This window comes from Paramisgurnus dabryanus, chromosome 6, assembly GCF_030506205.2.
Source record: "Paramisgurnus dabryanus chromosome 6, PD_genome_1.1, whole genome shotgun sequence".
NCBI classification, from domain to species: Eukaryota; Metazoa; Chordata; class Actinopteri; order Cypriniformes; family Cobitidae; genus Paramisgurnus; species Paramisgurnus dabryanus.
Window position 1 is genome coordinate 39,900,633 of NC_133342.1, and position 10,130 is coordinate 39,910,762.

General features: G+C 39.9%; 2 long non-coding RNA genes across 3 annotated transcripts; one reads left to right on the top strand and one right to left on the bottom strand.

The window, feature by feature from the left end:
- Positions 1–374: 374 nt before the first annotated feature.
- On the top strand, positions 375–2,554 carry LOC135768552 (uncharacterized). The gene is made up of 2 exons (XR_010542188.2): positions 375–815; positions 1,161–2,554. It is a non-coding gene; the product is annotated as an uncharacterized lncRNA (long non-coding RNA).
- On the bottom strand, positions 1,515–4,213 carry LOC135767142 (uncharacterized). 2 transcript variants are annotated; one of them, XR_010541909.2, is made up of 4 exons: positions 3,748–4,213; positions 3,548–3,616; positions 3,339–3,450; positions 1,515–2,500 (listed from the first exon to the last, which is right to left on the bottom strand). It is a non-coding gene; the product is annotated as an uncharacterized lncRNA (long non-coding RNA). The 2 variants fall into 2 exon arrangements; XR_010541908.2 differs by lacking the exon at positions 3,748–4,213 and having other exon boundaries at positions 3,548–3,741.
- Between the last annotated feature and the right edge of the window lie 5,917 nt (positions 4,214–10,130).

The following is a 10,130-nucleotide window of genomic DNA, read 5'->3' on the forward strand; positions in this document are numbered from 1 at the left end:
TAATAGTCACTCTAAAAACACACAAAAAAAAAAATGATAAAAGTACATATTTAAATAACAATAAAACAACTTCAGTATATTTACTAAAAATACTATTAAACTAAGAATTTTCATTAAAAACACAATCAACAATCAAAAAACATTAGCCAAATACATGAACATATACACACACACAAGCAAGAAACCGTCAGGGGGCAACAAGAAAAGGTCATAAAGTAAGCTAATGTTGACAGCTCTGGTTATTAAGTAACCATTTCTTTAACTGGATCTTAAATGTACTGTACGTGTTCAGGTTTCTGATGTTTATAGGAGTAAGGTTCCATTCAGTAGCAGCTCGAAAAGAGAAAGCTGTTTGACCAAAAACACTTTTCCTAATGCTTAGTTCACACTACATGATTTTAAGCCAGATTTAAGCCCGATTTGCAAATCGTTCGCTCGCCGACAGGTCGGGGTGTGATCGGGTGCAAATCGCGGGGGATTAGCGGGCGATCGACGTTCGCCAATCTGTTGGTATGAAAGAGCCAACAACGCATCAAAGACGCTCGCAGACGGCTCGCAGACGCGTCGCCGACACCAGAAAAATATCTAGCTTGTTAGATATCTGGAGCTGTCGCGCGACTCGACCTCCTATGATGTCACGAGCTACAGCCAATCCGACGAGGGGTTGACGTCACACGGAAAGATGAGCAGCATGTCACCAAGAAAACATTGAACTCAGGCATAAATGTCTGTATGACGTTTCACATATATTTACCACAATTGCGCTGAGAAAAAGAAACGGTGGAGAGAAAGAGCAAACGCTGTAAAACAGCCAGGTGAGCAAATGTTATTATTACATTATCTAAATGTTATAGGGTAAAATGTAAATTAATTGGTCATATTTCCATATACATGCATATTATAGAAGCTTGCGTAATCCTATTTTTGGGATATGTCTGTAAAACATTATAAAGGGTATAATTCTTTTTACTGTAATTCTGTTTATTGTTATATATTGTGTATTAGAGGATATTCAGTTACATTACAATCTGCCTTTTGTACCAGTCGAAAGAGCTTGTAAACAAAGGAATAAATTCTCATATTTAGTTTGAATAGACAAATAAAATGAAGTGTGGAGGTAAAAATTAACTGGAAACATTGCATTTATTTATTGATTTTAGACTTTACTGTTGCACAAGTGGACTCACAAACAACTAGGGATACATTAACTTCATTTGGGAACCATGGCTTTGGAATTGAGGAATATTGAAGACCCAGTTCTCTTATCACATCTCAAAAGAAGCATAATGGTGATGATATACAACGCCCAGGAGACCGACAGAAGCGGATCAATGTTGTCACCTGAACAACCTACCCTATGCATATATCATGCATGACATGTGCGGTCCGGTCCCGATGTGTTTTTGTTTACAAACTATTGACTTTACTATGTATTACATTTATCAATAAGGTGATTAAACTTGTTGAAGGGTTTAGATTGAATTTCCCAGTGCTGTTTCATGAAATAAATGGTCTATCGAAAGTAATACATTTAATGCAACAAAGTATAAAAGTATAAAACACATTGTCATATTTTACAAAAAACGCCAATATGAATAGTGCTTTATAGCCTTGCATTGTTGTTTGTGCAACTTGAAAACAATGTAGTACATTTGAATGTATATTATGTGGACAGACAAAATATACATTGTTAGAACACGTGCAGTGCACCACATTAACACAATTAAACATTACAAAAATCCCTATGTAGAGCCCTTTTAAGGGCTGGGTGATATATAAATATCGTAATATAATTGTGTGTGATTGGCTGTTAGATTAATCCACATTGAGTAAAAATGCCCAGAGCTTATCATCACAATCCCCATAAATTTTATCATGATCAGATATGTGGATGTTTAGCGCCGTAGTATAGAAACATTGTTAATGTTCTGTGAATAATGAGTGTGGATCACGAAATAAAGTTAGTATAAGGCACTTAATTGCAACATGCAGATTGCTTTTATTTGTTACATTCCTGCACCTTTTGATTTGTATGCAATTAAAATTAATTGAATAATAACACAACAATAAACAGAATACTTAAAACAATGAAAAAGTGAACCACATAGTGTTCTTTACAAATACAGGACTTTAGAACACACAAGAAAACGAATGTCCTAAACTGACAATAACTGGCTTTAATCTGCTGTTTGCAGGGATAACTCTACATCAGTTCCTTTTAAAATGTGTTGAACTTGCCAATAAACACTACACGCTGGTGAGACAAAGTAGTCCCGCATCAGATTGCGTTGCACTTTTGCTGTTGCCATACAATTGCGATGTGAGGTGGTGTTCATCGGTTGAAAAGCACCCGTCCCACGATTCTTCCATTGCCCATCAACCATGTTTTGGTCAGCAGTCTGCTACAGCTGGAGTGGTAGCAAGTACCCCAAAGCAATGTGGAAACTGCCACTTCCTTTCGAAGTCCACGGCTATGCCACTCTCCTTCCGTTGATGGTGTCTAAAACAATAGGACACACCAAATGTCACTGATTAAATTATTATATATTCAAGACTACAGTTTCCAATGGATTTATTTGCATAGTTATATGTAGAACAAACACCTTGGGTCTCATTTATAAAACTGTGTGTAGGATCCTTACTAAAAGTCTATGTATGCACAAAAGCCAAAAATGGCATACGCCAAAAAATACAGACAAAGCAATGTTCCCTTTCTGCAAGTGTGCGTACATTAATTATCTTCTGATCCCACCATGCAAGCCTATTCTCCCATTAAGGTTTTTTTTTTTTAAAGATCACAACATTTGTGAGGTAACTGGCGTACGCATGTTTCCAGAACTGTTTTGTGCATACGCATGCTTTATAAATGAGACCCCTTCTTACTTAATCCATATAAATAAGTATAAAGATAAACTAGGGACTAAACAACATGTAGAATAATTACAAATATTACAATATAAGGTTTGGAAGTAATTTTATATTTATTGCTGTGTTAACATAATTCATGTTTATACACAAAATACTTTAATATACACATAGTGTAAGCTCAGATAAAATTATGAAATTAATGTATACAGGTATGTATAGACATAAAAATAAATATTACTTGTGCTTTTCGGAACTATATCCCTGTTTCTAATAATAGTTTTTACTAAAATACTTTTTATCAAAGACAGTCAACTGCTGATGTCCACAATGTTATGGGTGTTCATTTTTTTAAATGAAGTAGTATATATATATATATATATATATATATATATAGATAGATAGATAGATAGATAGATAGATAGATAGATAGATAGATAGATAGATAGCTTTATATTTTGTAATAACCCTACCTTCAAGAAATCGTCCTTTATAACCTGGTACAGAACAGGTATCCAAAACTATTTGTGGGATGGTGCTGGTCCCCCATCCTGGACTTGAACCTGAGGGACTTGAACGTGTCACCTGCATGACACCAAAAAGTTCAAAAACATACCCAGACAGAAAAAAAACGTAATGACAACATTCAGTTCATATTCGTTTGAAATGAAATCACACAAACCTGTTGCATAGAATCGCAGGGTCAAAGACAAACGCTCTCCAAGTCATGCTTTGCGAAGCCTGTCCTATTCTATTTGAACGATAATTAAATCAAGAAACACAGCTTTTAAACACAGTAGACAACACGTTGATATTTTAAATGTGATCATAGCCAAACATAAGCATGCAGCTATATTTCCTATATAAACAAGCTGTACTCACCTGCAACTCTTAAATCCCTGCTGTCCGCGTGTGGTGTTGATCCACCTCTCCACATACACATCTCTTCATTTTTTTCTTTTGCGGCTTTGCATCGCGCAAACGGTTTGCAGCACGAATTTCTGTATGAAGTCTATATATACAAACAAAAGTTTTGCGCGTCGTCTTCATTCTTCTTCTGTGGGTTTACTGGTGCGCGTGTTGTTTCGCGTCATTTCCGGTTTGTTTTATCGCGTGATTTTTCGTGACAAAACGTGGTTTGTGGACAAGGTAGAATCGCCGGGTGATAGAGTTGTTCTCAACTCGTGTAGTGCGTTACCTCCTGTTGTGGGGCAGTCACGTTATGTCGTGTGGTGTGAACTGCTCAACAACGTGAACACTCCTGATTTCACAGAGAGCAAGTCATGTAGTGTGAACCGCACAGTTCGGACCAACGTTTTAAAGTCATGTAGTCTGTACGAGCCTTAAGGGGAATGATACAATCCCCCCTCACTGCACCTCTGGTTCTACTATAATCAGCTGTTCGGATGTTGATAAACTGATGGAGGGGAGGGGAAGATAAACCATGAATAATTTTATAAGCAAGACATAGATTTGAAAATTTTACCATGTTTTCCCAACTGAGTAATCTATATTTTTGTAGTATTGGACAATAATGAAAAAAGTTCGGTTTCTTATCCAGAATTTTTACAGTTCGTTTGTAAAGTGATTGCAGTGGTTTCAGAGTTGTAACACTAGCTTGTGACCAAATGGGCAAACAGTAAAAGATGTGAGAAAGAATCATAGAGTGCATGTACATTTTTGCTGCCTGTGTGGACATTTGATGGCGAATATATCTAAAATTACTGAGCTTGAATTTAATCATATGACAAACCTTTTTTACATGTGATTTAAAAGACAGCTTTGAATCAATTAAAACCCCCCAAATATTTGTACTCTGACACAATCTGTAACTTTTCCCCTGACACAAAAAAATCTGGCTCAACACTAAAATTATTATTAGACTTGGTGAAAAACATTGCTACTGTTTTTGATGTATTCCATTGCAGGCGAGACTGTTTCAACCAATCTGTAATATTAACCATAGAGTTGGTGATTTTCTCAGCTACCTGAGAGATACTGCTACCATGAACATACACTACAGTGTCATCAGCATACATCTGCACAAAAACATCTGGACAAACAGATGGTAGGTCATCTATATAGAGTGAGAACAACAAAGGTCCTAAAATTGATCCTTGAGGGACACCGCTAGATAGACTGAGGGCCTCCTATTGAGGATCGTCTTCTCTCAGTATGGCAAACATGGCAAAACGAACTGCCCACTCTACAGAAAATATCTCTGCCAAGATGTTATTTTCCCATATGTGCTGACTTACCATCCATTGATGCTGATCTTCACATCTTTTGTGATGCATCAGAAAGGGCATACGGGTCTGTAGCATACCTTCATTTGGAGGATGAGCAGAGTCATATACATGTGTCTTTCGTAATGGCCAGGTCCAGAGTTTCCCCAAAGAAACAGTTATCTATGCCTCGTTTAGAACTTTATGCTGCATTGACGGGAGCTCAACTAGCCAAAGTACTTCACACAGAACTCAACATTAATCTCAAGCAAACAACCATGTGGTCAGACTCCACAATAGTACTGAGTTGGATAAAATCAGAGTCCTGCCAGTATAAATTGTTTGTGGGCACCCGAATCTCAGAGATTCAAGATCTTGTAGGAGCTGAGAATTGGAGATACGTTGATTCTAACAACAATCCAGCAGATGACATAACGAGAGGAAGGACATTGTTGGAGTTGTCTGTTCCCTGTCATTGGAGAGATGGTCCTCCTTTCTTGCTTCAACCTCCAAATCAGTGGCCCACTTGCCCTTCACTTAACTTGGCAGGAAAAGAAGAGTTACGTAAGACTACCTTCTGTGGCAACCTCTCAGTTAGTGATAACCCAAAATTTGATCTAACAAAGTATCAATTTTGGGATGAGTTAGTTGATGCTATGTACCAGCACATTTATGGAGTAGCTGCACCATCCATGTCCGCAGAAGCACGCATAAAGACTGAAACTGCCCTCTTGCGTATAGTTCAAGCAGATAGTTTTCCTGACGAACTCAAAGCCCTTCAAAATCACAAACTATTCTCTACCAACAGTCGCCTGAGACCCCTGTCTCCAGTTTATGATCAGTCCCTTGGTGTAATTCGTGTTGTTGGCCGGCTTCGTAAAGCGGAGATACTAGAGGAGGATGAAATCCACCCTATGGTACTTGAACCCAGTCATCCAGTCACAAAACTAATAATCAAGGACTTTGACAATCGCCTTCTTCATGCTGGTCCTGATAGGGTATTTTCTGAATTAAGAAGGACCTACTGGATTCTAAGAGGTAGACAGGCTGTCAAGAAACACCAACGCAGTTGTGTAGACTGTGTCAAATGGCGCAACAAGCCCACTGTGCCTAAAATGGCTGATCTGCCTACTGCACGATTACGTCTGTTCAAACCCCCCTTCTGGTCAACTGGCGTGGACTGTTTTGGTCCATACAATGTGAAAACTGGGAGACAACATATAAAAACGATGGGGAATCGTTTTCAAGTGCCTAACTATGAGATGTGTACATTTGGACCTTCTTTGTAGTATGGATACTGACTCCTTCTTATTAGCACTCCGACGATTTGTGGCAAGGCGAGGAAAACCTTATGAACTCCTTTGTGATCAGGGTACAAACTTTCGGGGAGGAAAGAGAGAACTACATGAGAATTTGCCGATCTAGAGCCTGCATTGCAAGAACAACTAGCAAAGCAAAATATTAATTTCAAGTTCAATCCACCACATGCTCCTCACTTTGGTGGGACTTGGGAAAGGGAGATAAAATCCATCAAAGCTTCTCTCCAAGTAGTTCTTAAGGATTTGATACTTCCTGAAGAAGTATTAAGAACAGTACTCATCGAAGTTGAGGGCATTATGAACTCGAAACCTCTTGGATATGCATCTTCAGATGTATCTGACCCTGATCCAATCACTCCTAACTTGCTGCTCATGGGACGGCGAGGTGCGTCCCTTCCACAGGCAGTATACGGAACATTGCTAACAGTAGTGGCATAGAATATAAAATGTAACCCAGTGTTTTAAGCTATTTTATGTTCATTTTGAAGTGCACTGTATGTTTATACATGTAGTATGATAATACAAGTGCTCTGAAGTGAAAATGTTGATTTTGGCAGAGCTTAAAAACGGCTTAGGTTCACACAGAATGCTTTCAGTGAGTGTTACGGCAATGCTACTAGGTCCTCTTTACGGGACGCGTTTGTGTTCACACAGAAGCCTCTCTGCCAATTTTACGGAAATTTTCTGGGACCAAAATGCTGTGTGAATTGAGGTTTTGATGTCACAGTAGTTTTTTTCAGTGTGTGTATGAAAACTCTTGGCCATTAATACACATTTTGTGCTCATTTCTACCTTTTTATTGACACCCTTGTGACCTGACAGCAGCAATGCTCTTTTGAATAAACATAATTTTAATACAGAAAGCAAGAGTGACCATCCATGTCATGCATTTAAACTATTTGAATGTCAAATTTTAATTAAATTGTTAACCATTTAAAGACATTATTATCAGGGATGAATAGATGAATATGATGTGTTATAAATAAGTATCAAATAAGAGAAGTGATTATAATGGGAAATATACTTAATAACAAGAATTAAAGTGTTTTAAAGTGTTACTGCTTAATATTCTATACGATTTACGTGCTGAAGCTTTGAAACCATGTTTGCAATGTTGAACTGCCTTTGCAGCCTCCCTTTCAACTCTTCAAGTCTTCTTTTTTTGTGAAAACATTGTATTTTTATTTTTTTGTCTACAAAGTGTGCCAACAACAGCAAATTTGGTGTTATTTTTGTTAGATCTCATTGTGTACATTACTTTGATCAGACAAGCACTGTAATTCTAAGAATGTGGATATTTTGTTGTTATTTTCTTGTTACACTTTTAGACGACCCAGAGCAAAAAAAAAAAAAAATTAATACCAAGAGCAAATCATTACCGACAGAAACAAAAAAAAGTACGGAAGCCGAGAGAGGTCATCTATATTTTTATTTTTGCTTGCTCTTCTCGTGATCATGACTTAATTCCTCGTGATCTTGAGATAACAAAAGTTGTTTTCTCGTGATCACGACTTGATTTTCTCATGATCTCGAGATAATAAAAGTTGTTTTCTTGTTATCCTGACATGATAATCCAAATGCCATAATGTAATTTCCTGTCCATAATATTTAGTTTATTTTGAAGTGGACTGCTGATATGAGTTGGGGTCTTCGTCAAATCGTCAAATCTATTTCATCTTGAGCGAATCACTGATCCAAGTAAAATCTTATTTGTTCATCTATGCTAATTTAGCAAAATATGCTTTTGCTGTCTGCAAACAAAACAACACGTTCCCTTTCAATACGGTTCACTTCACATTGCGCCGTAAGCTGACGATATGGGGAAACTCCTGTTTACTTCGCGATTGAAGCCTATTGGTTCATGTCTGTAAAAATTACAGGCAAAGGGCGTTTGAGCTCGCAACAGGGGCAGGGTTACGCCCTTTATAAGTCCAGGTCCAACGCATAAACTCAAAATTTTTCTCCTTCAGCGCGATCATCTCGCTGCACCGAAGAAGAAGCCTTTATCTGTACTCATCGTTGATTTAAGCCCTGCAGCGGAATCCACGCCCTGGCATTTTCCCCTGCTGCTTTCCGGATCGCTGAATTTCCTAGAGCAAATATCCTCTAAAAGAGCAGAAGTACGTTGCTATATTATCGCTTGGCATTGTGGCTTCTGCAGAGCTCCTTTGCAAATGGAGTATTTCCACTCTGAGTGCGTCACCTGCCTGGGTCCCGCCCACGCCGAGACAGCGCTTGAGACAGGCTCGAGGCCGGCTGCGTCCACTGCGAGTGTTTCCCTCTCGCTGTGCTGTGCGCCCACGTCGCTGCCTTCAGAGGCACCGCTTCCCGTGCTCCACCACCTAAAAAGCAGCAGAGCCGTGAACCTGAAAGACGTCAGAATGACGAGCTCACGCCGGCTCAGCGTGCTCCATCTCCTCGCCATCAACTTGTTACATTCACCCATGAGGACCAGTGCCCCCTGCCGAGCGCCAGCGGCATGGTCTCGTTCGGTGTATTGGACCATGTCGGTGGAGCTGATGTCATCCGCCTCCGAGCTGGAGGATTGGGCGGTTTCGGACGAACACAGCCGGATCAATGAGTGGTTCCTGCAGCCGGGGCACCGGCAGCCGGCTCGTCAGAGACAAGCTCTGTTTTTCCCGGAGGTCCATCAGCAGCTCACACTTTCATGGCATGCCTCGCATTCCACTCTTTCCCAGAGCTCTGTCACCCGGGTGTTGTCAGTGGTAGACGGCGCGGACGAACGCAGCTATTTGAAACTACCTCTGCTCAAAGAATCTGTGGCTGCCCACCTCTGCCTGTCATCGGCCAGCGGCTGGAGATCCCAGCTGAACCACCCTTCGAAGCCCTGCCATCTTACATCCTCGCTGGCGACCAAGTATTACACATCTGACGGCCACACCATTTCTGCCCTCCATACGATAGCAGTGCTGCAGGTATACAAGGCAAAGCTCCTCTGTGACATGGATAAGTCGGGCCCAGACCCAGCGTCATTTAAAGACCTACACAGCATCACAGGGAAAGAAAGTGATTTTCTCATACTGAGAAAGGGCCTTGATAGCATACTTGGTCCTCACCCCCATTTAACTGAAGATTACAAGTACCATGTTCTTTTGGATCATCTTAAATTTCTGACGGCCTATCAGGTTGCAAAACGATTTGTTAACAGTCCAATGCCATACACCTATGCAATGCAAGCCTTACAGCAACGTTATGGTCAACCAAGACTGTTGGTTCAAAGTGAACTTAAGGAGATACTTAATGCTTCAAACATTAAACCAGGTGACGCTCAAGGGTTTGAAGATTTTGCCGCTGCAGTGAACACTTTAGTCAGTATGTTAAGCACACTAGATGGCCCTGCTAGAGCTGAACTACAGAGTGGGTCTCATGTGGACACTTTACTCACCAAGTTGCCTGTTAATTACAGAGACTCATTTATTGAACATTGTCTCGCTCAGGGAATTCTACTAAGTGGTACTACTCGTACCTACACATTGTGTCACTTAGCTCAATAGCTAGATAAGAAATCTCAAGCTATCCAGATTTCTCGTAGAGTTTCAGAGACAACACATGTAGAGCCCACACACCGAGAAACAAGACAGCCAAAGCCTCAAAGATTCAAGACCACCACTATTCTTCTTGGAAACAAGCACAAAACTAGTGATGCATCAAACCCTTCTCTCACACCTCCTCGCCCTTCAGTTCCAGTAACAACGAAAAG